The 18,233-nt window shown below is 42.9% G+C and overlaps 1 protein-coding gene across 1 annotated transcript in view; it reads left to right on the forward strand.

The window, feature by feature from the left end:
- Positions 1–551, forward strand: part of ppm1aa (protein phosphatase, Mg2+/Mn2+ dependent, 1Aa) — a 33,440-nt gene extending 32,889 nt beyond the window's left edge. Inside the window, exon 7 of the mRNA XM_084310948.1 lies at positions 504–551. The gene's annotated coding sequence lies outside the window, so the exon portion shown is untranslated. The remainder of the gene's footprint in view (positions 1–503) is intronic.
- Positions 552–18,233: the final 17,682 nt, after the last annotated feature.

Raw genomic sequence — 18,233 nt, forward strand, 5'->3', positions numbered from 1 at the left:
AGAGACACCACATCAGGTTTCCATTGCAATACTGACCGTATATAAACGACGGGGAGGGGCAAAGAGAGTTGGAAAATATGTTTGAAATACAAAATACTGGTCTATTAGCTACTGCTACTATGAATCACATGTGATCTATTAGTCTACTATGAATCACATGTGATCTATTAGTCTACTATCATGCGATCCATTAGTCTGCTACTATGAATCATATGTGATCTATTCGTTTGCTATGAATCACATGTGATCTATTAGTCGTACTACTAATCATATGTGATCTATTAGTCTACTATGAATCATATGTGATCTATTAGTCTGATACTATGAACCATGTGATCTATTAGTCTGCTACTATGAATCACATGCGATCTATTAGTCCACGACTATGAATCATATGTGATCTATTAGTCTGCTAATATGAATCATATGTGATCTATTAGTCTGCTACTATAAATCATGTGATCTATTAAGTCTGCTAATATGAATCATATGTGATCTATTAGGCCCTACAGAGAGTGGTGCGCTCAGCCGAGCGTACTACGGGTATTGCACTACCACCCCTGCAGGTCCTATATGCAAATCCAGAGCCTGCAGAATAATGAAAGACCCTCACCACCCCAACAACAGCCTGTTCAAGCTGCTGCGGTCAGGCAAACGCCTGCGAACACCAGCAACTAGGACAGAGAGACTTCGGCTCAGCTTCTTCCCCCAGGCCATCAGAGCCTTGAACACTGAACTCTCCACACACAAGCACACATGAGCACACACACACTGTACACGCTCACACACTAGCAGCCACTTTAACATGAACACACACGCTCACACTTATGGTCACTTTACAAAATGAAAGATCACTTTATAAAAAATAGTATAGTATAACTTGAGATTGTATAATATAGCATTGTATAGCAGTGTACATAAAGACCCAGTGCCTCATCCGTAGCTAACAGTGTATTGCACTACCACAGGACCTAGCATGTCTTACCATGCTCTTGTAAAAACTCATGTACATATACCGATATGCCCTACTTTGATTACTTGTATTATTGCACAAATGTCGTTCGCATCCTGTTGGATTCTTACTATTGTATTATGCACAATCGTTGCCGGCAAGACCCCCCGCATTTCACTGTATACTTGTATGCCGTGACAAATAAAACTCTTGACTTGACTTGACTGAATCATATGTGTTCTATTAGTACTATGAATCATATGTGATCTATTAGTCTGCTATATGAACCATGTGATCTATTAGTCTGCTACTATGAATCACATGTGATCTATTAGTCCACTATATGAATCATATGTGATCTATTAGTCTGCTAATATGAATCATATATGTGATCTATTAGTCTGCTACTATAAATCATGTGATCTATTAAGTCTGCTAATATGAATCATGTGATCTATTAGTCTACTATATGAATCATATGTGATCTATTAGTCTGCTATACTATGAATATGTGATCTATTAGTCTATACTACGAATCATATGTGATCTATTAGTCTGCTATATGAAATAAAAATGAATGAATCATGTGATCTATTTGTCTGCTACTACTGTATGAATCATAGTCCGCTACTATGCACATTCTACATTTGCACCATACACCCTTAGTGGGCTATCTTATCTTATGAACAAAGTCTACTTTGATTTGATTATGAACTTCTTTGCTATTTCACTGGAAAGGGGCGTAGCTGTTTTTGGACTATATACTTTTAAACTGAGGAAACAAAATGTTTATTTATTTGGGACCCCCCCCCCAACACACACACACACACACATCACCACCACTTCAGTTGTAAATGCCCCGTCTCAGCCTCACACAGATTCAATTCATCAACAGGTGTGGGAGAGGGAAATATTTTTTCCTGCTTAACGGATGTAGGTTTGGAAGCCAATGTTGGAGAACAAAGGTTGCTTACAAGAGACATTCAGTCTACAGAGAGGGAGTGGGCTACACAGCATATTATTTAGTCCAGCACCGGAGGGGAGACATGCAGAGAAGTAAAGCCTGAACAACAGATTACAGGCTCGATTATATACCATTTTAAATGATATTGTTTATTTGTTGGACTTATAATGAATTTATTTTCTTTTACAGGCCTAGTTTCACCTTTGAAACTATAATTCCAGTGGGCATCTGAATTTAAGCTATAGGCTAATTAAAGGAAACATCACATTTGTTTAGTTAGGTCTGCTCGATATAGGACTTCAGTGAGTGTCCAGCTCATTCGCTGTTGTGGTAAATCCCAATCTTTTTTTCCTCCTTTATTTAACCAGGAATGTCTCACTGAGATCGAGATCTCCTTTGAAAGGGAGACCAGCAACAAATCAGCATCAAATACATAGGCCCATTAGACAGAGACAACATAACATAAAATAGCATAAAAAACAAGCTATAGTAACAATCATATAGTCAGAACATACAAAACATACGAATGTAGCACTTACAAAGCCAATCAAATACTCTTTCACTTGCCGTGTGAGATTTGAAAACATCACTAAAACGAATTCGAATGTATTCTTCATTTGAAGGCAGCTTGGTCCCACAAGGTATGGCTATGGAAATCGGTAAAATAGGTTAATGGGGATAATAATGATTAAGACAATGGGCTGTTCAAGCGTTAGCCTATAGCACACTGTTTCTCAGCTTAATATAGTGCCTATCATTTTTATCACAAGCCAGTCTTGATTTTTAATTGGTTTTCGTTTGTGCTATAGGGTATTTTTTTTGTGTGAGAGTTGGGCTGCCTGACCTTGCCATCAGTGATATATTTTTATTTCTTTATTTCTTTATTGTCAATATCATATTCCTATCCCTTTGAAGTGTGTTTTATGTCAAATATGCTTTTTGCACAAGTATACATTTAATCACGATTATCCTTGGTATTTTAGTAGCCGTTGCATGGTCTATAGCTTGTGAAATATCATAATGGAAGACAATTTCAAGCTATTTTGATGCTAAGAATCCGCACTCTTGAGAGAAAAAAACGATTTGTTTATTTCAAAAGACATCATTTTTGGCAGGTTTTAAAGGGAATTTTGAGCGGGGATCACTTATTAAAATCACGAGCCGCACACCCCCACTCAGATATAGCCATTATTTGCATGAATTAGTCTAAGCTTTAAACTGGGCTATTCGTGCCGAGTCTGTTCAAGTTTCCTATGTGACAACGGCGTTCACATTTTATTTTGTCTATATTTTATTAGTAAAAATGTGAATCATCAAGACAAAAATGTAAGCGGTTATGCTTGCTGTCTCGACAAAAAGGAACTGAACTATGAAACTATTTTTCATAGACAAATGTATAGGTCCTAAGGTCCATGGCCTGCAGATATATCCTATACGCCCTCCAGTCTAAATTTAATAAAATATCTGAAAAAATATAGCTTTGGTAATTAGGCCTATACACCTTTCAGGCCTGTAGACAATCATACTTTTATGATATCAGTTCAAAATAGCCTACAACGTGTCTTTTATTTTTTATTCCTGAAAATGTTTTTAAAGCATTTTTTATTAGTTATTTTTGTCCAATTTGACTCTAAACACTGGGCCACATGGTTAAGGCTTCATCAGACTTCTGCCACAGGGATTATCGTTCTCAAACAGGTAGTCCATGGTCAGCACAGCGGAACATGAGGGCCCATGGCTTACTTTATCAAATACAATGATCTCTGTTTTGTCCAAAATACTTCACCCTTTTTTTATTGCCTATACTTTAATCATTAGTTATACCCCGTCATTAGCCTGCTGGAAATGTGACCGCGGGGGACTGGGCTGCCTATACTGCTCTTGTGAATGTTCATTCATGGTTTTCAGAGCATGGCAGACTCGAGTATCCTCACATTGTCTACTAGGAAAGTGCAGGGAAATAGTTTCCTGGGTGGTCCAACTCGTTAATACACTCCGCAGTGCTTGATTTACGGCTCCCAGTTCAACTACAGCCAATTAACGTGAAAACACACCAAAAGAAAATGTCACGGTAGAAGAAGCCATGCAGGTCCGAATTTCCTCCGTTTTGCACAAAATTGTATCAGACTGAATCATGCCCTCGACATCAAGGTAGGACATAATAAATGTATGACGCCAAATCTATTTACCGCGGATACTTTAAAAATGAAATAAGAGTTAAATAAATTGCCAATGTTTATTTATGGTCTATGAATAAAAATTATATTTGCGGGTTGTTCTTTTGTTGTTCTTGGATGAGCATGAAATATAGCTATATACTCATAAATTAGTGAAGGCAACAACATATAGGTTATGTCATGCTAAGGAATCGTTAGTCTGAAATGGTATAGCCAATAAATGATGTAGCTATTTATTTAATTTTTTTTTTGAATATTATTATTATTATTGTTTTCGTTTTTTTAATATGTTTTAGGGAATTCACAAACTTATAGTGGTGAGTCTGGTGAACTACAGCAATTCAATTAGCGTACTGTACCACCTAGCCAATTTAATGAGGGACAGAACCATGCTAAACTCAACTCAACAACTTGAGTAGTGTAAATTGTAAATGTGAAAACGCCACAAATTTGCATATGGACATAATCAATGTTGGTCATCAGTTTATCAGTTTTTGATTAAAGGTAAAATACAACTGCATTTTCAATAGGCAACATTATGAGTGTGGCTTGTGTGTGTAATAATTAGAGCGAGGGGCTTCATCTCTCCTTCTTTGATGAAATTAATATTCCTCCGGATCTGGCAAAGTGTTTAAAAATAAAAATGCATCAAAACCTTTGAGAAACAAAACAGTTAATAGGCTATACAACTTAAAGTGACAGTATAGGAGCTTAATGTGTGTTATCTCATATGCCAGGTCTTTTAACTTGCACTGGCAGCAATAATCCAACCATTGGTATCAGATATGAGTCGCATTCAGTTGCACATAATTCTCCAGGGTCTTATTTGGGCATTGGAAGGTTGTCACAGGCCTTGCAGTCTGACAGCATTACCAATACAGCATATAGGAAAGAGCCTCTCGCTGGTCTCCACTTCTGCACCTTTGTGAATTTAAATGCATGACCTTGAAGGCCTAAGGCTCTAATATACAAATGTAGGTATAGCTTTGGATTAAAAGGCTCATACACTTTCTTTTATATCCCATAGAGTAGAACTAATATAACCTTCTTAATTTGTGCATGTCTTTAATTTTAAGCGTCCAACTTGTAAACATTTGTAGAGCGACATTATGTGAACTCTTTTTCCTTAATAAAAATGTCAGGTGGCGCCTATAGATTACAAGCTCACAGAATCTCAAACAAGTCACTGAGAAATACACATTTAGTTAAATTTTATTTGGCTGCTCCAAAACAGACCAAATAATTGACTTTGAGCAGAATCCAACTCATCAAACATTTTCAAATACTTATTTGCCTTGTCAGAACCCCCCCCCCCCCCCCCATGGTTGTTCATGTGGACTTGATGCAGAACAGAATAATGTTGAATTTGTGTCTCATTGTCAACCATAATGTGCAACTCACATAGCCTAATGTCTACTGTTGCATATCTATGTTGCTGTTATCTTCTGTTTAAGACATCTATCATTAGTTAGATTGTACTTCTTTTTTTATCAGTAAATGTCTGTTAAGGTCATGCACTGTTGCGCGGTACCCTGTGACCTTGTCAAAAGCAATCACTGTGGCAACACGCGGCTATAGTTTCCTCTCAGCTTAAGACATAATCTCTTTAATTGGTGTCAAAGTTGGGGTCCTGATGGTGAAAGTCCCTGAAAATACCCACAGACAGATATACTCACTTGTTGACACTTTTAAAAACAAATGAAATGGGGCTCTTGTCAATGCGGTGAAACTTGTTAATTTAGTGGGGGGTGTTAGCACAGACACTCCAGCCACTCAAGTGTGACAGAATCCTGATACTTTCGCCACTCACATCTGACCCTTTAGGCTATTCAGCCCTTCCTGTGTGTCTCAAACAGCCTGCATTTTCCCATAGGGAAACAGACCAGGAAATACAGGGAAACAGACCAGGAGCTATAGAGGAAACAGACCAAGAGCTATAGGGAAACAGACCATCAGCTATAGGGAAACAGACCATGAGCTATAGGGAAACAGACTATGAGCTATAGGGAAACAGACTATGAGCTATAGGGAAACAGACCAGGAAATACAGGGAAACAGACCAGGAGCTATAGGGAAACAGACTATGAGCTATAGGGAAACAGACCAGGAAATACAGGGAAACAGACCAGGAGCTATAGAGGAAACAGACCAGGAGCTATAGGGAAACAGACCATGAGCTATGGGGAAACAGACTATGAGCTATAGGGAAACAGACCATGAGCTATAGAGGAAACAGACCATGAGCTATAGGGAAACAGAGGAGGAGCTATAGGGAAACAGACCATCAGCTATAGGGAAACAGACCAGGAGCTATAGGGAAACAGACCATCAGCTATAGGGAAACAGACCAGGAGCTATAGGGAAACAGACCAGGAGCTATAGGGAAACAGACCAGGCGCTATAGAGGAAACAGACCAGGAGCTATAGGGAAACAGACCATCAGCTATATGGAAACAGACCAGGAGCTATAGAGCAAACAGACCAGGAGCTATAGAGAAACAGACCATCAGCTATAGGGAAACAGACTAGGAGCTATAGAGGAAACAGACCAGGAGCTACAGGGAAACAGACCATCAGCTATAGGGAAACAGACCAGGAGCTATAGAGGCAACAGACCAGGAGCTATAGATGAAACAGACCATCAGCTATAGGGAAACAGACCAGGAGCTATAGAGGAAACAGACCATCAGCTATATGGAAACAGACCAGGAGCTATAGAGGAAACAGACCATCAGCTATATGGAAACAGACCAGGAGCTATAGGGAAACAGACTATGAGCTATAGGGAAACAGACCAGGAAATACAGGGAAACAGACCAGGAGCTATAGAGGAAACAGACCAGGAGCTATAGGGAAACAGACCATGAGCTATAGGGAAACAGACTATGAGCTATAGGGAAACAGACCATGAGCTATAGAGGAAACAGACCATGAGCTATAGGGAAACAGACGAGGAGCTATAGGGAAACAGACCATCAGCTATAGGGAAACAGACCAGGAGCTATAGGGAAACAGACCATCAGCTATAGGGAAACAGACCAGGAGCTATAGGGAAACAGACCAGGAGCTATAGGGAAACAGACCAGGCGCTATAGAGGAAACAGACCAGGAGCTATAGGGAAACAGACCATCAGCTATATGGAAACAGACCAGGAGCTATAGAGCAAACAGACCAGGAGCTATAGAGAAACAGACCATCAGCTATAGGGAAACAGACTAGGAGCTATAGAGGAAACAGACCAGGAGCTACAGGGAAACAGACCATCAGCTATAGGGAAACAGACCAGGAGCTATAGAGGCAACAGACCAGGAGCTATAGAGGAAACAGACCATCAGCTATAGGGAAACAGACCAGGAGCTATAGAGGAAACAGACCATCAGCTATATGGAAACAGACCAGGAGCTATAGAGGAAACAGACCATCAGCTATATGGAAACAGACCAGGAGCTATAGAGGAAACAGACCATCAGCTATATGGAAACAGACCAGGAGCTATAGAGGAAACAGACCATCAGCTATAGGGAAACAGACCAGGAGCTATAGAGGAAACAGACCATCAGCTATAGGGAAACAGACCAGGAGCTATAGAGGAAACAGACCATCAGCTATATGGAAACAGACCAGGAGCTATAGAGCAAACAGACCAGGAGCTATAGAGAAACAGACCATCAGCTATAGGGAAACAGACTAGGAGCTATAGAGGAAACAGACCAGGAGCTACAGGGAAACAGACCATCAGCTATAGGGAAACAGACCAGGAGCTATAGAGGCAACAGACCAGGAGCTATAGAGGAAACAGACCATCAGCTATAGGGAAACAGGCCAGGAGCTATAGAGGAAACAGACCATCAGCTATAGGGAAACAGGCCAGGAGCTATAGGGAAACAGACCATCAGCTATAGGGAAACAGGCCAGGAGCTATAGGGAAACAGACCAGGAGCTATAGAGGAAACAGACCATCAGCTATAGGGAAACAGGCCAGGAGCTATAGGGAAACAGACCAGGAGCTATAGAGGAAACAGACCAGGAGCTATAGAGGAAACAGACCATCAGCTATAGGGAAACAGACCATCAGCTATAGGGAAACAGACCATCAGCTATAGTAAAACAGACCAGGAGCTATAGAGGAAACAGACCAGGAGCTATAGGGAAACAGACCAGGAGCTATAGGGAAACAGAACAGGAGCTATAGAGGAAACAGACCTTCAGCTATAGGGAAACAGACTAGGGGCTATAGAGGAAACAAACCAGGAGCTATAGTGAAACAGACCATCAGCTATAGAGGAAAACAGACCAGGAGCTATAGGGAAACAGACTAGGAGCTATAGAGGAAACAGACCAGGAGCTACAGGGAAACAGACCATCAGCTATAGGGAAACAGACCAGGAGCTATAGAGGCAACAGACCGGGAGCTATAAAGGAAACAGACCATCAGCTATAGGGAAACAGACTAGGAGCTATAGGGAAACAGACCAGGAGATATAGAGGAAACAGACCAGGAGCTATAGAGGAAACAGACCATCAGCTATAGGGAAACAGACCATCAGCTATAGGGAAACAGACCATGAGCTATAGTAAAACAGACCAGGAGCTATAGAGGCAACAGACCAGGAGCTATAGAGGAAACAGACCATCAGCTATAGGGAAACAGGCCAGGAGCTATAGGGAAACAGACCAGGAGCTATAGAGGAAACAGACCAGGAGCTATAGAGGAAACAGACCATCAGCTATAGGGAAACAGACCATCAGCTATAGGGAAACAGACCATCAGCTATAGGGAAACAGACCAGGAGCTATAGTAAAACAGACCAGGAGCTATAGGGAAACAGACCAGGAGCTATAGGGAAATAGACCAGGAGCTATAGAGGAAACAGACCCGGAGCTATAGAGGAAACAGACCTTCAGCTATAGGGAAACCGACTAGGAGCTATAGAGGCAACAGACCAGGAGCTATAGGGAAACAGACCAAGAGCTATAGTGAAACAGACCATCAGCCATAGAGGCAACAGACCAGGAGCTATAGAGGAAACAGACCAGGAGCTATAGAGGAAACAGACCAGGAGCTATAGAGGGAACAGACCATCAGCTATAGGGAAACAGACCATCAGCTATAGGGAAACAGACCATCAGCTATAGGGAAACAGACCATCAGCTATAGGGAAACAGACCAGGAGCTATAGAGGAAACAGACCAGGAGCTACAGGGAAACAGACCATCAGCTATAGGGAAACAGACCAGGAGCTATAGAGGAAACTGACCAGGAGCTATAGAGGAAACAGACCAGGAGCTATAGAGGAAACAGACCATCAGCTATATGGAAACAGACCATGAGCTATAGTAAAACAGACCAGGAGCTATAGGGAAACAGACCAGGAGCTATAGAGGAAACAGACCAGGCCCTATAGAGGAAACAGACCTTCAGCTATAGGGAAACAGACTAGGGGCTATAGAGGAAACAGACCAGGAGCTATAGTGAAACAGACCATCAGCTATAGGGAAACAGACCAGGAGCTATAGGGAAACAGACCAGGAGCTATAGAGGAAACAGACCAGGACCTATAGAGGAAACAGACCTTCAGCTATAGGGAAACAGACTAGGGGCTATAGAGGAAACAAACCAGGAGCTATAGTGAAACAGACCATCAGCTATAGAGGAAAACAGACCAGGAGCTATAGAGGAAAACAGACCAGGAGCTATAGAGGAAACAGACCAGGAGCTATAGAGGGAACAGACCATCAGCTATAGGGAAACAGACCAGGAGCTATAGAGGAAACAGACCAGGAGCTATAGAGGAAACAGACCATCAGCTATAAGGAAACAGACCAGGAGCTATAGGGAAACAGACCATGAGCTATAGGGAAACAGACCAGGATCTATAGAGGAAACAGACCAGGAGCTATAGAGGAAACAGGCCAGGAGCTATAGAGGAAACAGACCATCAGCTATAGGGAAATAGACCATGAGCTATAGGGAAACAGACCAGGAGCTATAGTAAAACAGACCAGGAGCTATAGAGGAAACAGACCAGGAGCTATAGGGAAACAGACCAGGAGCTATAGGGAAACAGAACAGGAGCTACAGAGGAAACATACCATCAGCTATAGAGGAAACAGACCAGGAGCTATAAGGAAACAGGCCAGGAGCTATGGAGGAAACAGGCCAGGAGCTATAGGGAAACAGACCAGGAGCTATAGAGGAAGCAGACCAGGAGCTATAGGGAAACAGACCAGGAGCTATAGAGGAAACAAACCAGGAGCTATAGAGGAAACAGACCAGGAGCTATAGGGAAACAGACCAGCAGCTATAGGGAAACAGACCAGGAGCTATAGGGAAACAGACCATCAGCTATAGAGAAACAGGCCAGGAGCTATAGGGAAACAGACCATCAGCTATAGGGAAACAGGCCAGGAGCTATAGGGAAACAGACCAGGAGCTATAGAGGAAACAGACCAGGCGCTATAGAGGAAACAGACCAGGAGCTATAGGGAAACAGACCATCAGCTATAGGGAAACAGACCAGGAGCTATAGAGGAAACAGACCAGTGGCTATAGAGGAAACAGACCAGGAGCTATAGGGAAACAGACCAGGAGCTATAGAGGAAACAGACCAGTAGCTATAGAGGAAACAGACCAGGAGCTATAGAGGAAACAGACCAGGAGCTATAGAGGAAACAGACCAGGAGCTATATAGGAAACAGACCATCAGCTATAGGGAAACAGACCATGAGCTATAGAGGAAACAGACCAGGAGCTATAGAGGAAACAGACCAGGAGCTATAGGGAAACAGACCATCAGCTATAGGGAAACAGACCAGGAGCTATAGAGGAAACAGACCAGTGGCTATAGAGGAAACAGACCAGGAGCTATAGAGGAAACAGACCAGGAGCTATAGAGGAAACAGACCAGGAGCTATAGAGGAAACAGACCAGGAGCTATAGAGGAAACAGACCAGGAGCTATATAGGAAACAGACCATCAGCTATAGGGAAACAGACCATCAGCTATTGGGAAACAGACCATCAGCTATTGGGAAACAGACCAGGAGCTATACGGAAACAGACCATCAGCTATTGGGAAACAGACCAGGAGCTATAGAGGAAACAGACCAGTAGCTATAGAGGAAACAGACCAGGAGCTATAGAGGAAACAGATCAGGAGCTATAGAGGAAACAGACCAGGAGCTATAGGGACACAGACCAGGAGCTACAGTATAGGGAAACAGACCAGGAGCTACAGTATAGGGAAACAGACCAGGAGCTACAGTATAGGGAAACAGACCAGGAGCTACAGTATAGGGAAACAGACCAGGAGCTATAGGGAAACAGACCATCAGCTATAGGGAAACAGACCAGGAGCTATAGGGAAACGGACTAGGAGCTATAGGGAAACGGACTAGGAGCTATGGGGAAACAGACTAGGAGCTACAGTATAGGGAAAGAGACCAGGAGCTATAGGGAAACAGACCAGGAGCTATAGGGAAACAGACCAGAGGCTACATTACAGGGAAACAGACCAGGAGCTATGGGGAAACAGACTAGGAGCTACAATATAGGGCAGGGGTGGGCAACTTTGTATATGGTGAGAGCCACTAAATGGCCACACTCAATCTGGGGGGCCGCATTGTTTATCGGCAGTCCCGCCAGTAGTACCCCATCACTCAAATAGCCCATAATAGTCACAGCTGTGATAAATAAGGCATATAATTTGTTGTAACTTTGTTTTTATTCCATTTCAAACCCATTTAGTAATGCTTAATTTCAACTTTATGAATTTATAAATACAGCTGAATTTGAAAGTATTGCTGTGTAACCCAAATATATACAAAAATGACAAATTATAATTAAGGCTTCTATTAAAATAAATGTATGAACTTAAAGCCCACTGCTCAACAAACACAAAGCAGCATTCCTGCTGCATTTCACTACAACAGTAAATCAAAAGTGCAATAATAAATGATTTTGTTAAATGTATAAACTTTTATCCTGCTACTAAACAAAACATTCCTGAGTGCCTCCCATTGACCCTTTATCAAACTGGCATGACATTCACCCTCCCCCACAGTGCGTCAATAATGGTTCTGTCTTTAACACAATGGCGCCCGACCACGGAAAAATACGTGTTTCGAATCCATGCTTAATGGACCGAAGGACGGATATATACGTGGCAAGTTGTTTTGGCTTTTATCTATTTTCTTTTTTTATCCACTTTTTCTCCCATTTTCTATATTTTCTCCCATCCCAATTTCGTATCATCCAATTCAACCCTCCCCTGTCACGAACGCTGTTTCCTGCCTCCCACAAGCCGGCTGCAATGTGGACTAAGTCATACATAGCACAAGTCCCCTCCGGTACTTGAGGTAACAGCAGTCGCATCTTTTCACCTGCGCAGCTCGATCTCTCAGTGGCGAGGAGTAACGCGTGGGAGGCTCACGCTGCCCCCGACACTTCCTGATTCTATTGCGCAGGCGCACCAACCGACCTGTAGGAGTCGCTGTCCACAACGCCCGATCCCCACCCATCAGTTTCCCACCCCCTAATACGGCCAATGTGTATTAGTATGAACGACCAGCTAAACTGAAAGCAATGTGGAGCGCTGGGCTCGAACAGGCGAGCCCAGCGTCTCCGCATTCGTGGCGAGCGCCTTGCCCACTACGCCACGTAGCCGCCGGCTTTTATCTATTTTAATAACCTATTCGAGGTCGCCGAGCTGCACTGCAGATGTACCCTACTCTTTGAATTCGGGAAAGTGCATTACCGGCCAGATCATCTTAGGGGCGCTATCGCGATAATGCAGTGTTCCCTGTGGCCGAAGTTGTCTTTTTTATTTTTTGATCTCTAATGTAGTTTTCTACTCACCTGAAGCGATAGCTATTGTCTGTTGCACGGAATACGTTTTGGATCGCGGATTTCACTATGCAATAAGGGGATTTATCATCCGCCAATGGACATATCGATCTACCAGATGGCGATCGATAACGGGGAAATGCTCAGGGGGATCCAACCGGCTCATGGTAAGATCTTTTTCACGTAAATTACATGCTGATCAGAGTTTGCTATGATACTCAACCAGCCGACCAGCGTATGTGGCTACTTAGACGAACACGGTTATTGGTAATCAATAATCAGAAACGACGTCCCCCGCCCCCCCCCCCCCCCCCCTTTCATGCATACATGCTTGAGGATCATACCGATCATATGCAGTTTGAGTTTTAACTGTAGCTTTTGTATAACGGAAATGCCATTGGATATAACGTTAGTAGCTATTAGCCCTTTATCTCGTCTTCCAGGAAATATACTAGACCAAATGCCGTATAACGCTTATATTCACGGCGCTATAAAATTAGAACGTATTGATGAAAAAATTATTTCTTTAATCCATTTTGAAGGGACGGTTTATGATGTCAATTGACTGTCAATGAGAATGGACAGATAGCAATACTATAAAGTATAGATTTAGCTCTACAAACAGCCCCAAGTCTGTTTACATATGCTGGTCGTCTAGAGTGGGGCCCGTCTAATCCCCGTGGCCGTCAATGTGTTAATGAGATACTTGTGGTCTCTCCTGTTGGTGCACAATAGAAGGAATGTCAACTTCAATGTTTGTGCATGCGATCTGCATCAGATGAAATAACGTTTCATTTTTGTGTGCGCTTGCACGCGCACATACTCCCACTCAGAAAAGTGCTGGGACGGTGTGGTACCGCGTGGCATGACCACTGCATCCCTGATTATTAGTGACCCACAATAGATGGAAATTATGTTAGCGAACTTACCTGACGTATAATGCAGTGCAGCATTGGACACTCAATGCCACTCTGCCTTAGAAGCCCGGCGAATCCTGTGTGTTTTCCTTTCATTGCGGGTGCTCCATCGGTAACAACAGCGGACAGTTTATCAAACCCCCCATATTGCTGCATGGCACTTTCAACAGTGTTGAATATGTCCACACTAGGGCTGACCCCTATTAGTTGAATAGTCGACTAATCGATTGAAAGGAGCCATAGTTTACTGCCAACCTATTAGTCGAATGCAAAAAAAATATATATATATATATATATATATATATATATATATATATATATATATATATATATATATATATATATATATATATATATATATATATATATTAAAAAAAATATTTTTAAAAATTTTATAAATATTGGCCTGGGGCCGCATGGAGCGTCGGTGAGGGCCGCACGTGGCCCGCGGGCCACCAGTTGCCCCTCCCTGATATAGGGGAACAGACCAGGAGCTATAGAGGAAACAGACCAGTAGCTATAGGGAAACAGATCAGGATGGGACAACAGAGGATACAGTATCTCACAGAGAATATACACTCACTGTATGGATTATGTCTCATCAGAAGACATTACTTCCTTTAATTTAGTCAGGGGGTTTAATCAGTATATGGGTCACGTCATGTGCACGATCAAATGTACATAACATAATGTGTTATATTTGGTGGGAAATTAATTGTGAAAGCGGTGGACAGTATAGGCTCTCGTCTGATGTGCTTATCATTGGCTATTCAAGAGGTTGCTTGATTGATTGATTGATTGATTGATTGATTGATTGATTGATTGATTGATTGATTGAACATTTTATTAACAGATTGCAGAATGGGTACAATACAGTACGGCTCATTACACACAATTGTTAAGGGGATGCAGACCAGAGAAAGACTTTCGTCTTGTTTACATCAGGGTCCCCCATTTTCAATTCATAATGACATTTACGACATACATGACATACAGATATACAGTACTGTTACATTTATGACATACAAGATATACAAATATACAGTACTGTTTACCAGAGATCCTAACAGAAACTATATACATTAGAGGGGGAGGAAACTGTACATTAGGAGGGGGTTGGGTGGGTTGGTGGGCGGGGGGTTTCGACATTTACAGGGGCCAGTTTCGAATTGCAGCCTCCCGTATGTGCTCTGTGAGGGCGGTTTTGAAGGTGGGTAGGGATTCGCATTCTTTGTTTGTAGTAATGCAGTACAAAATTTTACCAATGTAGTGAGAGGCGATGAATGAGTCAATAACACAAGTTGACCCTGAGGAGTCCTCTGATGAAAGACATGTTATTTTGCCAGGAAAGTCAAAGTTCACAAGAGGTGACCTCCCATCTGACCTGTTATGGAGGAGGGCATAAAGAGAAACCTGAATATCAGTTATCTCTAGATTATAAAACCTCATCCTTTATTGCATTGTTGCTTTGACGACGATGGCAAAAAATTAGACCTCGTCCTGAACCAATTAAACCACTGAATAGCTATCCATATGAAGTGTGAGGAGAAACCTTGAGGAGTACAAAACCACGTCAGCGCCAAACTAAAACCATACACAACATCCCAGCGATCACCACAGAAATGTGGACGGTAATATTTTCAAAGTAAGCACCTGACCCCTTTGTATCGGAAGGTTCGATTTCAAGAGATACACTATTCTATCAAACGCAGGACAAACCCTTTTCAAACAATTAAACCAAGTAGCATTGAACCTGTGTTTTTCTTTTTACGTATGCATTTTGACCCAGAGATTAACCTGTGTGTACATCACCTTTCGCCATAGGCCAGGCTACGGGAGAAGAGGACAAGAGATGCAAAACAAACGTGGAAAGTTCCATCTAATAAAACAGGAAATGAAGGGCCATGGAGTGCAAATCATGGCTGGATGTGAATGTGTCCATTGAAGCAGCGTTTCGGGCGCTACTAGCCCCATGCTTCCACGAATGGTCTGTTTAGCTGAAGTAGCACCAGGAATGCTACCTTCTCAATGCTCCACAGCTCAGGGCAAGCATGGCAGAGCTCCATTTGTGTGTGTGTGTGTGTGCACGCGTGTGCGAGTGTCCGTGCATGTGTTCGTGCGTGTGTGTGTATGTGTGTGTGTTTGTGTGTCATTATCCTTTCTGAAGAAGAAAAAAACATCATTCTAGCATCCTCTCCCATCCTGTAATGAACAGGGTCTTCATATTTACGTTGTTGCCAGTGAACACTTGAAACACAAGAGGGGTTATAGTAAAGAGCAGGGGCGGTCTTTGGACCATTTTCAATATTTTCCCCCCGGTGCCACGTAGGGCAAGCAGGAGGGGTTGCTTCTTTACAATAATCAGGTGACCAGGGGGAAAATAGTGTGGCCTTAACAAGCCCAAATTAAAAAAGAACATCATTTTCATTATGCAGTCAAACACAATTACAAGCAAATGTTTTCACTGTGAAGCTGCCCCTGCTTTCAGGGGCTTTGTCCCCGGCTCCTCAGTGTGTGCAGAGAAAGGCCCTGGTGGTCAATGGGCAGCTGAGTGGCGTGTTCAGCGGAGGCCCACGTCCTTTAGCCCCCAGCGCAGAATGCGTTTTGTTAGAAGAGCAGCCATACATTCAGAGCAGATTTGTTGAATTAAGAGAGCACAGCGGGGAGGGGGGGTGGAGTGGGGTGGGGGGGGGGGGGGGGGGGGGGGGGGGGGGGTGTAGTGGGGGGGGGGGTGGGGGGGTGGGTAAAGAGATGGGGAGGACTTGTTGCTAGGTGACTGACACACAACTGCAGTATGCCAGTTTTCAGAGCTTGGCACTTCTATCTTTTTTCCTTTTTGTTTTGTTTTCCTCCTTATCAGCCCCTCCACCCCCCCCCCCCCCCACCGCCCCTCCCACCCATTTACTTGTCTAGCCCTCCTTGTTGCTGAAGTGTAGATAATAAAGATGAAGAGAGAATGGACAAAACACGGAGGTTTCTACAGTAAATCCTTTACTTTACCAAGAACCATGGCATCAGCTTTTCAACTATATGTAGATACTTCAGAAAAGCGTATTAAGTGTTGTGGGGAAAGAAGTGCTTTCACAGGGAAAGTAAAGGTGAATTCCCTCTCTTATAATGCAGGAGTTAGTATAGAACCTGACATAAAGCATTAGCCTCATTGAGACACATTGCGCTATCAGCAACAAAAAAAATACCCTCTTTTCATGAGGCTGGTAAGTGACTCACAAGGACGGTCTGAATCTTACCTCTTTTCCTCAGCTGTTTCTAGATGCAAATACAATCTAGAGCTAGTGGTTTCTATTCATTTATTTCATATTCACTTCATATTCTACATGATTCCTTGATGTGCTGTGTATGATTTTTGCAATTATCGCCCCTTTGTCTCCCATCATAATTCGTTCCATTAAGACACCATGGGGTGATTTAAATTCTTTATAAGACTTGTCGTTGAGTTCTCTCTCTCTCTCTCTCTCGCTCTCTCTCTCTCTCTCTCTCTCTCTCTCTCTCTCTCTCTCTCTCTCTCTCTCTCTCTCTCTCTCTCTCTCTCTCTCTCTCTCTCTGTGTGTGCGACTTCCTGACTTCCAGACTCTGCAGTCTGGTCACTCACCTCCATCACAGCATGTCAAGCTCCCCTGTCTGTCCCTCTGAAGACTGGCACTCTCAGGTGGATTATCTGCAACGGGGGAGAGGAGGAGAAGGAGGAGGAGGGGAATGCAAATGCGGTAATGGAGGGGAGCAAAAAAGACAGAGGAGAAGAATGGGAAGTCAACAGCATGAAGGATCGATGGAGTTGCTGAATTACCCTCATGCTAGAAACCATAGATTTTCTCCTCTCTGCTGCTCGGGTTCATTTGTATGTTGACATCAGTTCTATATACAGTTCTATATGCTAGAATACATAGGCAGAGTGGACCTGGGGGCGTGGGGGTGGTGCTCTTTTGTGAAGAGATATAAATGTATGAAAATGCATTATACTCTCAGAATTAAACTGCACCCCCCCCCCCCCACACACACACACACACACACATACACACATACACACACCTCCCATCCGTCTCTCCACGTCACTACTATTCATCCCATGCCACTGTACTATCTACAGGCTCAGGGTCACCGAGAGAGTTTTGATTTACCCCTCCGCATTGCATTTATTTGAGGCCCAGCCTGAAGGTCACAACCGAATACACCAGCCATTGTTGGGCCTGTTTCTCCACCTCCTAGCGTTCCTTTTCCCTTTCACCAAGGAAGCATCTTTCTTTCTTTGTGCTGCCTGAGGTTGCTGAGATTATATGGGCACACCTGTGCCCTCAGGAAAATTCCCCTGCTCTCTCTAAATCGGTGTTATTCAGTGCAAGGCCGTGACAGACAGTGTTTC

The sequence above is a fragment of the Notolepis coatsorum genome (genome assembly GCF_963971535.1).
Source record: "Notolepis coatsorum genome assembly, chromosome: 3".
NCBI classification, from domain to species: domain Eukaryota; kingdom Metazoa; phylum Chordata; class Actinopteri; order Aulopiformes; family Paralepididae; genus Notolepis; species Notolepis coatsorum.